Below are 13,750 nucleotides of genomic sequence, written 5' to 3'. Positions count from 1 at the left end.
GCCCTTCTTACTAGAACATTGTACATGAATGTGGGCGGAGGCTTTTTTAAACATTAATGCTCCTTGGCATATGTTCTAAATAAAGGAGCAGAATGAAAGAGCATGGAAAAATATTTTGTACTGGGATTATTAATCTCTGTGGTATTCAGCCACTTCTTAGCAACATACATTCCCCTGAGGAATTATTTCAATCAGAACTCACTCCTGGGTCTCCGAGTCCTGTTGGGCACATTTGAATTACACATGGTGCATGCAATATATTTTGGGGCATAACTACTGGGCAGTTTGGAAAGACCTTGGGGGTACTTTTGGGCATACTCTGTGAGCAGATAAATTGCATTTAAAATCATCCACTTGGAATTCCACTGTTCTTGAGGAAGTTGCTGCATGAGATCAGCTTGAAATGTCTCTCAGCTGAACACTGCTACATACCAACAAGCAGCATGGTACCCTTGGCGGCAGCAAGTTCCAATTGAAACACGGTTCTACGTGTCCCATGCAAACATTTGTGATCAGATGCATGGTATCTGTTTTTAGTTGCATTAAAATCAGTGATTAGAAAAGTTAGGGAGCAGCTTAAGGATTGGAAGATTAAGTGATTTCATTCATACTTCAGAGATGGTAATAAACATTTTTTGCCATGGGAAGCAATAGCGTATTTTTCTTCTTTAAAGTATGTCAACAGCATGGAAAGACTACTTCAACCTGCAGAGGGTTGTACAGAAATCTGTGCTGAAGATAAGAAGGGATTTTATTCATAGATTTTAACTACACATTGGACAGCAAGTTGGAAATTACATATTCAGTGGTCACACCAATGGTCACTTGTCAGAAAACATCTGTGACTCTGTGGCTATTCAGCACATTATGGGGTAATCCTGCACAGAAAGGTGTCACAGTGGATGACATAGGAAATGAGTCCTAGCAAGGCCCTCAAGCCTCACACTTCTTTTCTGGCCTTTGAGAAGAAAACCTGTGCAAACAATGGAGACTGGTGCTGCTTTCCATCATCTCTGTTTCTGTTCCATTTCTGTGGAAGGGACCCTGGCATTGTAATACTTTTAGCAACATAATATAGGTATTACATGTAGTACCTCTATTATATGTAGGTATATGGAAAGAGTGACCTCTGGAAGGTCAAATGTAGCCAAGTGGAAGTATTGCTGTAAGCCTAACCATCCTTCTGCAGCTGCCAGGCTTGGTTCCTGCACTGAGCTTTCCACTGCTGAATCAAAGAAACCAAGCATGAATATTTTTCCCCTCAGAGCAACATCATGCCAAATCTTTGACACACAGCCAGAACGGTGTGAGTGTGTATTCAGAAGTTCATAATGGTCACAATCCATAGAGATCGTAAATGGGCCCCTGACCTCATCTAACTTGCAGATATTTTTACATTGCAGATACATACACCTGAACTTGTCATCTAGGTTCTCTGTTTTAGCCAGTGGAAAGAAATCGGTGTTGCTATTGCACCATTTCTTCGGGACGAAATGAATTATGAGCTAAAATGCTGCGAAAGCCCAAAGGGAATCTCACTGTAGTTATCTCAGGCCAGGTGGGATTGGCTGGAGGCAGAGAACCAACACATAGACCCAGTCTCATCTCTTTGACCCAGAATTATCCTGTCTGACTCCAGGCAGTTAACCAGAGCACCTGTGTTCAGAATCAACCATCCTTCAGAAGCTATCAAAGACTGATACCTTCAAAGACCAAGATATTATGATGGACACAGGCAACCCTAGAAATTTCCTCCAATCACACCCTACCCTTCAGCTGAGATTTGTAGAACAGCATACAGAGGCCTCCCATCATGAAAAGTATGGTGCTGTTACTGCTGCTACACCTTCTGCTGAGTGCTCCTTCACCAAGCCCAGAGCCACCGAGCCAAGCTGCGCCTGCTGTTGAAAGCTGCCCAGCTCCCTGTGCCTCTCCCAGCTACGGTCGTACTGGGCACCGCGCTGCTCACCCAACTCATCCAGCACGAGATAAAGGCAGCACAGCACTCCATCTCAGCACACGACTTGAGAGAACAAGACCATATTTCCTTGATAATTGCTATTGTTTTATTCATTTGGGTAACTAATTTTCATTGTGTATGCCAAGTTTCAGAGGCCAGTTAAACATTTGGCAACACTAAACAATTAGCAGATTTTAATTTACGTAGCAATAGTCTTTTGGCAATCACATTGACTTACGGAGGAACACTTCTTTGAAGTTTATTGATATTACATATATTTCAGATATTTCCTAAAATAAATACTGATCAATTGCTAGAAAGATTATTATCAAGAATATTCAGTCATTGCTTCTCAGAATCTATTTCCTGCACTTGCAAAGTCTCCATTAGTCTGCTAGCAGTACTAACACCTAATTTACTTCACTGTGCCTGTGCCTGTCCTGGAATCAAATAAATAAAAGGAAGAAATGTCAAATAAGGCCTTTGAAGACATAAATTTTTGTACTATTTTTTTCAAATTGTGGGGAGATAGGGATTGTTGTTCAGTTGCTCTTTCATTATCAGCTCACATTTTGGTCTCTTCTAAGAATACTAGGGAAATCTATTTTGATTTCTATGTCAGCTGGGCCAATGGGAGATTATCTATAGCTGAGATACTAAAAACCCATGAAAGTTAATATGTTAAATTCCACTTGTCATTCAGTTTTCAACCATTAGATCTGATAGGTTAAAAATGCTGATTCTTTTGTAGAAAACTGACCAAATAAAACATAAAAAGGAAGAAAGAATGAAATGCAGTTTTGTATATATCTTTGTCTGGTTCTTTCACAATTAGCTACATAGAATTAATTTTAAATATGTAAATATAGTAAAATGCAACTTTGCTCATAATTATCAGCCCAGGTCTGGGCTGTGTAGCACACGCATCCTGCCAAAGACCATTTTAAATACAAAGTCTCTAGCACTTTTCTAACAGGTCTAATTACATTAGAGAAGGTGGAGGGGACTTATTATTTAGATGAGGAGCATTTTTTATCAGAAGCAGCTCACAATGGAAAGGAAGGCAGGCTTTCTTGCTTTCACTGCATTTTTCTTCATTTTCTTTGCTTTCTTTAAAATTAAACTCCAGTAAACTTAATTCTGACATGAAACAAAACATTCCTCTAAAGAAAAATCTAAGTATAATTCAAAAGCTCGTAACTGAACTGTCATTTCTTTTTGAAAGAAAACAATGTAATGAATTTTACACAGCTGTTTCAGTTAACTTGAACAGATATTTCTTAAAAGAAAAGCATCCCCTCCACATTCTTCTTTAGAACTAGCCTGTCAGAAACACGTTTTGCTTTCACTAAAAGGTGTTTGCTGTTCTTGGTACAGAAAGGGATCTCTGCCCTGATCCTTGCCATCATCTGAGGCAAGAAGCTACACAGCTAAGTCTTCTTCACTCCTAAATACAAGGTACTTGTTGAGGGTGGCTGCCAGATTGTATCCCTTTCTTTTTCATGTGTTTCTGCAAAACCTGGGCACAAAATACCCTTTCCCCGACTTGTACCCCTTGTGCAAACAGCAGATAGGAAAGGACGGTTTCTAAGGATGTTGCTGCCCACTGGGGTTGAGTATATTTTTCTCATAGCGCAAGAATAGGAGGGTGAACAGGGAGGGTAAATGTCCGGTGAAGTTAGCAGGTGGCAGGTTTAAAGGTAGCAGAAGAAATCACTTTTTCACACATCAGAGAATCATTATGGAATGTATTGCCATCGGATATTGGGGAGGCAGGAAGGGTAAAAATAATTCAAAGGGAGATTAAAACAAGTTCACTGGCAGCCTGTACAGCTATTGTATGCTAGTGTAGAGACATTATCTGGCTCAAGAAGCTTCCACATTCCTGGTTTCCCGGCAAAACACTGAAAAGTATCTGTCTGTAATTGCCTTGTTCTGCTTCTCTTTCTCTAAACATCTGCTGCAGGCCACTGTCAAAAAATGCGTGTCGGGCTGGCTGGACTTTCGATCTGACCCACTGCAGCAGTTCTTATGGCATACACTAAGGGGACGAGACTATCTCACCCTGCACACCAGCCACTGAAGCTGACAAGATGCAGAAAGGAGTGCAAACTGCGTCCTAATTAATAGTGATGCAAGAGCAGCTCTGGAGGCACTGTGCCACCCTAAGACATGACAACTCCCAGAACTGGCGCAGGAGTGATAGGGGCTTTACACTGGCCCTAGAGCATAGCTTGTTGCTTGATGCCGTAGTTTAGTACTAAGTATGCAAGTGCTTACTTATATTTTCAACATAGCTGGTGGCAGAAATTGCACTTCTAAGCTGTCTGGTGGATTTATATGCTTAAAGGATTATGAATTATTGCAAACCAGTACCATTTGCAATGTTTTGCTTTCTATCCTACAGATCCAGTTACTTGAGGGCATATTTGATTGTATATGTAGTTAGAATAGGGGTTTGCTCTGGCTATTTTACATTTCATTACAGTAAGTTAATACAGAGGCAGACCTCAATCTAACAGATTCATGCTAAACTTCAGCAGTATCGCTTAACTGAGTAGAACTGAGTATATGAGTGAATAGGTAAAGAATTAAGCACAGGCCTCAACAATCAGGCATCTCTAAGGATGGAACCACACCACAAATAAACAAATCTGGAAGGATACAAACCACACCTAATCCTGCTTGAATGGCAACAATTGTTTGTGCCTGAGCCACTCACACACAACCAGATTTGAACAAACAATATCTGGGATAGGAAACAGAAGCTATTGTATATAATACCGTCCAAGTAAATATGAAGAGACTGCCAGCTTTTCTTGAACAGTCCACCTGATCTCATCTGAAGTTCAAAAGCAGTGAAATCCATTTGTACAGAGCTGTTCATCCTGGTGTTAACCTAGGAGGTGCACGTATCTTGCCATGAGGGTAAGAGAGGAATGAACACACAATGTAAGCCAGGCCACAGAGAGAGACCCGAGAACTGGCAAAATGCACAGACACCTCTATTCCACCTGCATCCCAGAGAGACTGAAACCTCAAATCTTATCTCAGGGATCCATTGTCCCTTATCAGCACCAACCTTGTGTGAAACTCTGTATCACAAAACCCCAGCAAGGAGGGACTCGAATTCCTCTCTAGTTTTTGTATTAGAACTAGCACAGGGCATAACTGCACAGGTGGAGTGACCAGGGCACACTCCAGTATGTCCACCATGGCTGGAGAATGAATGCAGTGGACAGGCATAGCTCACAGGATGAAAAAACTGTGATAATCTTCACTGAGAAAAACCCACCACAGAACCACACAGGAGGAGGAGTCCTTTCAGCCTCCCAGTATGACCTACAGGGTTCATTAAAGACCAAGTTTTTCCAAGCTACCATCTACTACCGTTTGGAAAAACTGTTATGTGGCACAACTGGGATAATTCTTGCACAACTAGCAAAAGGGGAAATGTTCTCTAGTTGTGAGCCAGCACAGCCATAAAGAGGCACTTGGTAGCTATATCACCTTTCTTTTTGTATTTCCAGAGAAGACCATTAATCCAGCTACACAGACCAGCTGTACCTCTTTCCTGAACTGCAGAAGCCTCTGCCCAGCAGGTTCTGATTTTCATTACTTCAACTTGAGAAGCTATTCACAGTACCTGTCTTTCTTCACCAGCCATTCATACAGCTCTGTAAACAACTGCTGCATAAATAAATAATGCGTGGTTATAGAGAAGACAAGGCAGACTGGTTTTGGAGATGCATATTAATAAGGCAAAAGGCAATGGACACCAGTTGCAACAAGGGAAATTCCAACTAGATCTAAGGAAAAAATCTGCATGACAAGGGTGGCCAAACACTGGATCAGGTAGCCCAGAGGGGATGTTGAACCTCAGTCCTTGGAGATACTCAAATACCCACTGGACAAAGCTCTAAACAACCTGCTGTAAATTTGGCGATGATCCTGCTCTCAACTGGGTGTTGGACTAAAGGCAACCAGAGGTTCCCTTTTCCCTAAATAATTCTTTAATGCTAGTAAAACTGTATCAAATAACCAAACTTTTGTAACTAATTGCTAAAGGAGACATTTTGTTATTTAAAAAAAAAAAAAAAAAAAAAAAAAAAGAAAAGGAAATGGAACAAGTTGATGACCTTTAAAGAATACAGAAAAGGCCATACAGTTAGAGTGAATACCATTGTTAATGAGGAGGAGGCATCATATTAACACAGAGCTGCAGTTACGCAGCATAGTAGTATTCTTCTGAGAGCCCAGAGTAAGTCTGTGATTGTAGTTATTTAGCCACAGAGGTATAATATAGTTGTGCACAACTGACTGTGCATGCAAAGCGCACTGTACATGCAGCAAGGATTTTGGTTACTTTCGTGAAAGTAGCCATTCTTTTGCATATGTTCTCACTCCAAACCTAATAACCCATTGCTAAAGATGTAGACTGTAGCCTCATGCTTTCCATCGCTGAATTATCCAAAAGTATGGCCATTAGGTAGACAAAGCACTTTAAACACAGTCTGTCCAGATTCATACTTTAAGAATGTGAACAGATAAACTAGCAAAGCACCAAACTGTAAGCTCAACTGTCATTTGTTCTAGTGTTTATGAACATTGAACATAATTCCCTCCCCACGCAAGAAAGATTTTGACAAACTGCAGCAAGTTCAGTAGAGGGCCACCAAGACAGCTGGGGAGGGCTCCCCAGACTACAGATGAGGAAAATGGGAAGAGCTTAAGTAGTGCCAGAACCCCCTTCCAGTTTCACGTAGTCTGGTGCCCCTACACTGACAGACAGCTATTCAAAGCCTGAGTACCTTTTGTAACTGCTCAGCCATGTTCAGATTTCCTTCACTGGTTATGTTTCAGATGGAGCTTGGTCATTGGCTGCATATCTATTGTATCTGACCAAAACTGGTTTAGATCACCTCGAAAAACTAAAATGTCTATTTTAGTCATTATAAAATGATCCTTGGGTGCTATTACCATATGTTTTTACCTTTCATCCCTCCTCCCTTACCTGACACATCATCTCTGTTTTGTCTAAAAAGATTCAGCACAGTGTGACAATCACTGGTTCAAAAAATTCCAGCCTGGGGAAGGAGAGGGGAAGGTTGCAGTGTCTATGCACAGTGTCTCTTCCCCAGAGCAAAGTAAATATGGAGGGGAAGAAAGGAGAGATTTCCCATTACTTCAAGAGGAATTTCTAGTCTCCGGGATCAGTCCCTGTTGATTAGATATAAAATGTAGATACTGAAAGACACTACTGTAAAACTCCAGGAGCTCTCAAGATATAGAGTGCCACAAAAAGCAAGAACAAAAATCAAGGGATTGTGCGCAACTTACTTGCTAAATCTACAGCAAACTGGGAACACTGCCAGACCAAACTGCTCCAATGAAGAGAGGCATTTGCCACAACAAACATTCCACTCCACATCCTGGATCACACAGTTTTAAAAAGACATATTTGAGCAGCAAATAAAATGCAATGACAATATCAAATTTAACATCAGAAAGGAATCTTCTAGTACCTGCCAGTCCTTTGAGTGTCAAATACAGGGAAAAAATCAGAGGAGCTAAGGCTTTGCTTTTTGCCTTCCACTGTTTATGAAATAACTTATTCAGAGGACAGATACTGTGAATATGTGAGCTGTGCTATGACCAGCTGGTCTATTTTGGATTTCAGCCGCAATACACAGATGGAAAGTATGTTTCTAGATTGCATGATTTCTTTTTAAAATCAGCTTTTTTCTTTCTTTCTTTTTTTTTTTTTTTTTTTTTTTTTTTTTTTAAGCAGCAATTACTGAGGTTAAAGAGAAAGTTTTGTGGTTCCTTTGAAGCTTAAAGGGACTCCAAAGATCATTCAAACACCATTTTCTGAATGTTTTTGTAGAGACCTGCACATCTTTTGTAATTCTACTGCTGAAAACTCAACACAGGTGACAGAAATTATATGTTGTTTCTTAGCTTGCCCTATGGAAAAGGCATGAAAAAAGTCAAAAGACTTCACAGAGAAATATGAAAGCTACCATGTGTATTTGCTGTCTCTGTCGACATGAGCTATGTTCAGTTTGGGCAGGAGTCTTTCATTATCAACACCTCAAGGAATATGAGGAACTGGAGAAAATAGAAAGCAGGACCATTCTAGGTGCCTTGAAGCGTTGCTAGAGTCAAGTTGTCAAAAACAATCTCTCTCCCTGTGAAGATCAATTTGCATACAAACTGCACAGGCTGAATCAGTCCTCTCTTCTTACTTGGAATGCTGCGTGGCAGCATTTCTGGATTAACTGCCATTAATCATTCCTGGATGCCAGCACTTTATTTTGAAAGAATAAACACACAAAACCTCACAAACTCATTCAGGCTGATTTCCTGTTTCGGATTACAACTGCTATATCAATGTCCTATTTAGGACCAGTATATTTTACTTTGGTGTTTATAGGGACATAGTATAAGTAAATTTAGTCCTTCCAAAATATAGTCCCCACACACAACTAAACCAGGATGCTATATGGGATACTGGGAAAAGGAACAGTTCCAGTTTATTCCTATTCTTCCTCCTTCAAGACTCAGAAAACCGGGAAGCTTCCTAAAGCCAGAAAGCACTGACTTGTATTCAGGTCTTTCCTACCAGCTCTCCACAAATCCCAAAGGTGATATTTTCCCCATAATCTGCATATGGAGGAAACTGAAGCTCAAGATTTGATGTTTTCCCTACTTGGGGAAATAGAAGAGTCAGCTCAGGCCTTGGCAAATGAAGAGTAGACCTGGTTGTAGAACAGATAGATGTTTACTTCTGGAACTGACCCCCACTTATATTTGACCCAGGTTTTTATTTTTTATTTGTTACTCTGTTCAGGTAAGGCTTGTTAAAGACAGATTTTATTCCAAAACCTGAAGGTGTACCAAGTGCAATCACTTGCTGGTGAAGCAAGCACATAAATAGCATGATCTTATTTTACAAGTTAAAAAAGCCCAACAACTCCCTGCCTTCCCCTGTTCTCCCTCCTTCCCACACAAAGCACTCTGAAGCCATAAGATTTTTATTCATCCATAAACAAATCAACGGTTTAGCTCTTGTCTTGTACTGATAGGAAATGGTCTTCTGTGACCTGGAAAACTCAGCAAGTTTCTGAACAAATATATCCACATTTCTGGGTTGATTCGTAAAATTTTTTTCTTTAAGAAAAACCTACAAATGTATTTTGGCCTAAGACCTTGGTCCTCCCATAAAAAAAAAAAAAAAAAAAAAAAAGCAAAAGCAAAAACAAACCCAACAAACCCAAACATAATGCAGAAAGTATATTTTTGAGATCTGCAAAATCTTCTCTAGATAGTTTCATAATGAGACATTTTCTCTTTCTTTACAGATTGTCTGTAAGACAGTGAAGAAACCTTGTATAAGTAGACCTGCATGGTAATATTTTGCCATGCATCATGGTCATATATTTTCAGTGATCCAGTATTGAGTAAGGGTAGCAACTGACCTAGAGAAAAAAGAAAAAAAAAAAAAAAAAAAAAAGAGTTCCCTATGATAGAAAACATCTTGTTCATAAGCTCCATTAAAATATGTTGCAATATTTCCAAAATGGTGGCTGCCTCTTTGGACAGACAGGTTTTCTGAAGAGGGGAAGACAGAGCATGGCCATAGCCCCACAAAAAAATAAAATAAAAATTTGATCAAGTCATGTACCAAGGAATACCTTTGCTGTTCAATCAGATTCAGCTCTGTTTACATAATATGACAGAATTTTTGCCTCATGTTGATGCAAATAGGCAGTTTTCCAGATATCTCCAGTAAGAGTATCATTTTAAAACTAGGCAAACAAACAAAAAGAAAAGCCTCTTGAATAGTTTTAATTTTCTAGAATTTGCCAAGGCTGCTTACTGCTAGGCTACTCTCCCTGCAGCACTATTTTCTTGGCCAGAGAGTCCAAGGCCCCTGGTTTCTTCAAGCCTTCTGCCTTGTAAGCATTATGCCCATAGAATGGGCAACAATACACAATTATTTGAAACGTCAGAACAAAACAAACCAATTCACATTTTGAGTATCAGGTGTCAGCTTCTCATAGCAAACATTTGCAACTAACTCTTACAACAGAAAGGTCAGAGAAAAATTATCTTTTAAAACTTACAATGACAGGAATTTTGTTTAACTCATTCAGTTTTATATGGGGGCTTCACATCATTTCAGAAGAGTTAAGAGCTGTACTATGAAGAGGAACAGTATCTCAAGAGTAACTCCCCCATCAGATTCTTTTCCCCACACCATCTCATAGACATATCTGTTATTTTTTCTGCTTAAATTTATTTTTAAACTTCTCAGCAGAATGTTTAGAAGTCTTAGAGGTCTAATACTCTAATACTTTTACTAAAGTTACTCCAGTAACTCTATTGTTTTGAGAAGTATTAGAGGTCGAGATAAACTGAGATGGGTTATATTTTCCTCATGCTTCTTCAGCAATATTGCTTGCAGATCTGAGTTAACAATAAGCAAGATAGCCCATTAATGGGCAGGGACCTGTTTCTGAGTCCTCTTTAACCAGGTACATACAGGAGCACTTCAATGCATAGGAAAAATAAATACATTCTCCTAGTTTATGATACCTGTATCAGTAGGTATGCATGGTATTTCCCTTCACAGGACTCAAATACTAAAAGAAGGATTTGAGTCAGCATGTAACATTCGTCCCAGGTCTGCATTCTCCTGTTGTCTTACATGTGAGTTTAAATAAGAAACAGGGAATTAGAAAGAAAAGTAGGGACCAAGAAATTAAGTCAAGAGTGCAAGACATACTTTTCACGCTGATGACAGTGTGACTTGTGTTGGCTCTCATCTCTGTTTAAGCTGGGGGGGGGGGGGGGGGGGGGGGGGGGCTGTGGCACGTCACTGGGAAAACCTTCAATAGCAACTCCACCAGTTCTCCCTCCATTGAAAATATGTCTGTTCGTCACCATATGGTAAATTAACCCTGAACTGATATGAACAGAGTTGCACAAGGACTAATGCTTTCTTTATCCCGGCCCCCCCTAGAATAAATTTTAAAATATTTGCTTTTCCAGGAGTTCTTTCATTTCTAATTGTTCAACGTGACCTAAACCTGACCACCAGTGTTCGCACAATGTTGAGCCTTAGTGGCCAGTGGGGCCACTAAGTAGTAGCTGCAGGGAACACGGGGTTGCTCTGCAAATACGGAAAACAAGTTTGGTGCCAGGTTGTGCTGCTCAAGTTTCACCTTTTCGATCCTCTCACCCCCACCTCTCCTGTCCCAGGCAGATGTGTCCTCACGGGGCCCATCCGGCTGCCAGGCTCCCTCCACGCAGTGCCACCCTGCTGGTAGAGCGACAGTGATATCCCCAGGCGGCTGTGCTCCTCTTGCTCATGGTTGGTGCCAAGTAAAAACATGAGTTCTATGCTATTTTTCCAGTAGGATCATAAAACACTAGTCATGGCTGCTGACTGGATAAATCGTAACTATGTCTCCCGTAACAAAACAAAAGGAAGAAAAAAAAAATTGCTATCACTGACTTCCAGTACTGGGTGACCAAGATAAGTGACATTATACTCCATCTTGTTGAGAAGAGAATTTGTAGAGATCCATACTCAAGGTAGGAAAAAAGCATATGGAAGGTAGAAACCAGATCAAGTTAGTAAGAACAACCATAAAAAGTAGTTTAAGTGCATACACATAAAATTAGAAATGCCTATGTGTGGTACCTAATGAAGGATATGAATAAAGTCTTGACATTTTCTGTAACTGTGTCAGAGCTAAGCAGAAGGTCAGAAAAGTTTTAGTCTGGTTGTTCAAGAACAATTAAATGTATGGACAAATGAAACTGAAAACATCAGCATGTTTAATTTCTTTTTCTTCACTTTTCACAGCTGCAAACCAATGACTAACAGATCAGAGATAAAGACTAAAACAGGTTACTAGAGCAGGTTACAGAATATATTTGGATGCTTTCAGATCAGCTATGCCAAGAAAGATTCACCATGGAGTACTCTGGGTCACACATTTGTCACAAGGAGATTTGCTATTATTTTTGAGAATGCACAAAAGAGAGGGAGATGCCAGAAGATACGCAAAATAAAATCTCCTGGTTTAGTTTGTGAAGGGAGAAGAAGGGGGGAGGGGAACATTCACAAACATCTTTACTTCTGTTTTCAGAACAAAATCTCATTAAAAACAAAAAAAAGAAGGCAATGCAGTATCTTAGTAGCTAATATAGTTGGTAAAATGATGAGATGTGCTGACATCTGCAGTAACATCTCTTGGACTTCTCAGTATTCAATATTTTTATTAGAGACTTGGAAGATGGACTGGAGAGCCTGCAAATGTAACAAGTACACAATACAAAGCTGGAGATGACTGCACGAATGGAGAAATACAAGCTTAGAATGCAAAGGCTCTTGACAAAATGGAGGAATGCCTAGAAAAAAGACTGGGTGCAGTTCAGCCAGAACAACTGCAAATGTTTATACTTGGGTAGGAAAGAGAAAGTGCACAAAAATGGAGGGAGGACAATTGGCTGAGCAGCAGCTTTGTGGAAATGGGTCTAGGTATTATAGGAAATCACAAGCTGAACTATGTGTTCATAACCTAATGCCATCACAAAAAATGGTAAATCACAAAAGGATAGCCATGAGGAAAAATGAAAAGCATTGAATCTTTTGAGAGAATGGGCATATTTGAAAATGGTAGAAAATGTACAGAAAATAAGGGTCTTTCAACTGAGAATGTGCAAACATATTTTATTCTGAAAAAAAGTAAAATAACAAGGAAAAATAAGAATGAAGCCAGACCAAAATAAGATAAATGTATATCAATTGTTCTCTTAAGGGAATCTAACCAATTGCAATTTCACTCTTCTGCTGTATATCAGAGGTTAATATCTGAGTAAAGATAGTTAAATTGGCTTTTTATTATTGAATTATAATCACTTGAGCAATTATAAAAACAGGTGTTGCTGATTGAAATCAATTATTCCTTCACCTGATCACTATGCAGCTGATAAGAACTCAAGATTGCTACACAAGTACTCTCTCACTTGTACTGAAGCCTTCTTGAAAGGCATTTATTAAGCCAAGATGCTCTGGAAAGAAACTCCACTGAAGGACAAGGACAAAGATTAAAATCTTCTAAGAAAAGAGTGTGCAGGCTGTGGTGTCTACAGATCTTGATTTGATCATTAAGTAGCCTTGATACTTAGTTGACTGTTGAAAAGAAGTGTTTTCAATATGTCTACGGGAATTTTCTCAGGCTTCTAGGCCTATCATTTAATCTTAAATCTCTCAGTCTATGAAGTCTGCAAGAGTATAATGTAATAGTATGTTTAATGGCTCAGCTAAACAGAAGTTAAATTAGTAGATGCTATGTATTTAGTTTAGCCTTAGCAATAAGGTCACTGGAAGGGGTTCAGAGGCAGCAGAAGTATCTATCGCAAGCAGCTGGAAAATAAGGTTGCCTGCAAACCCAGCGGATGGAATACCAGTACTTTGTATGAAGTTGTAGGCATTATTTGAAATTCTTTAATGGGATCAATGTAATTCTATATTGGTGATAATAAGGAAAATCTCTACTCTGAGATGGTTTATCTGCCATGTAATGAATGCTCGTTCTGATTTTCCCTTCACCAGAACTTTCCCTGAACTTTTTTCTAAACTGGGGTAAATTAAGTGGAACTTGTTTCCTTAATAAGTTTGCTACATATTAGGGCCAATTAGGGCCCATTAAAATTCCAACATAGATTCTTAATCATTCTTCATTGATCATCCATCCAATACAAATTTTCCTG

The sequence above is a fragment of the Falco naumanni genome, chromosome 3 (assembly GCF_017639655.2).
Source record: "Falco naumanni isolate bFalNau1 chromosome 3, bFalNau1.pat, whole genome shotgun sequence".
NCBI lineage: Eukaryota > Metazoa > Chordata > Aves > Falconiformes > Falconidae > Falco > Falco naumanni.
This window is presented reverse-complemented; position numbering follows the sequence as displayed.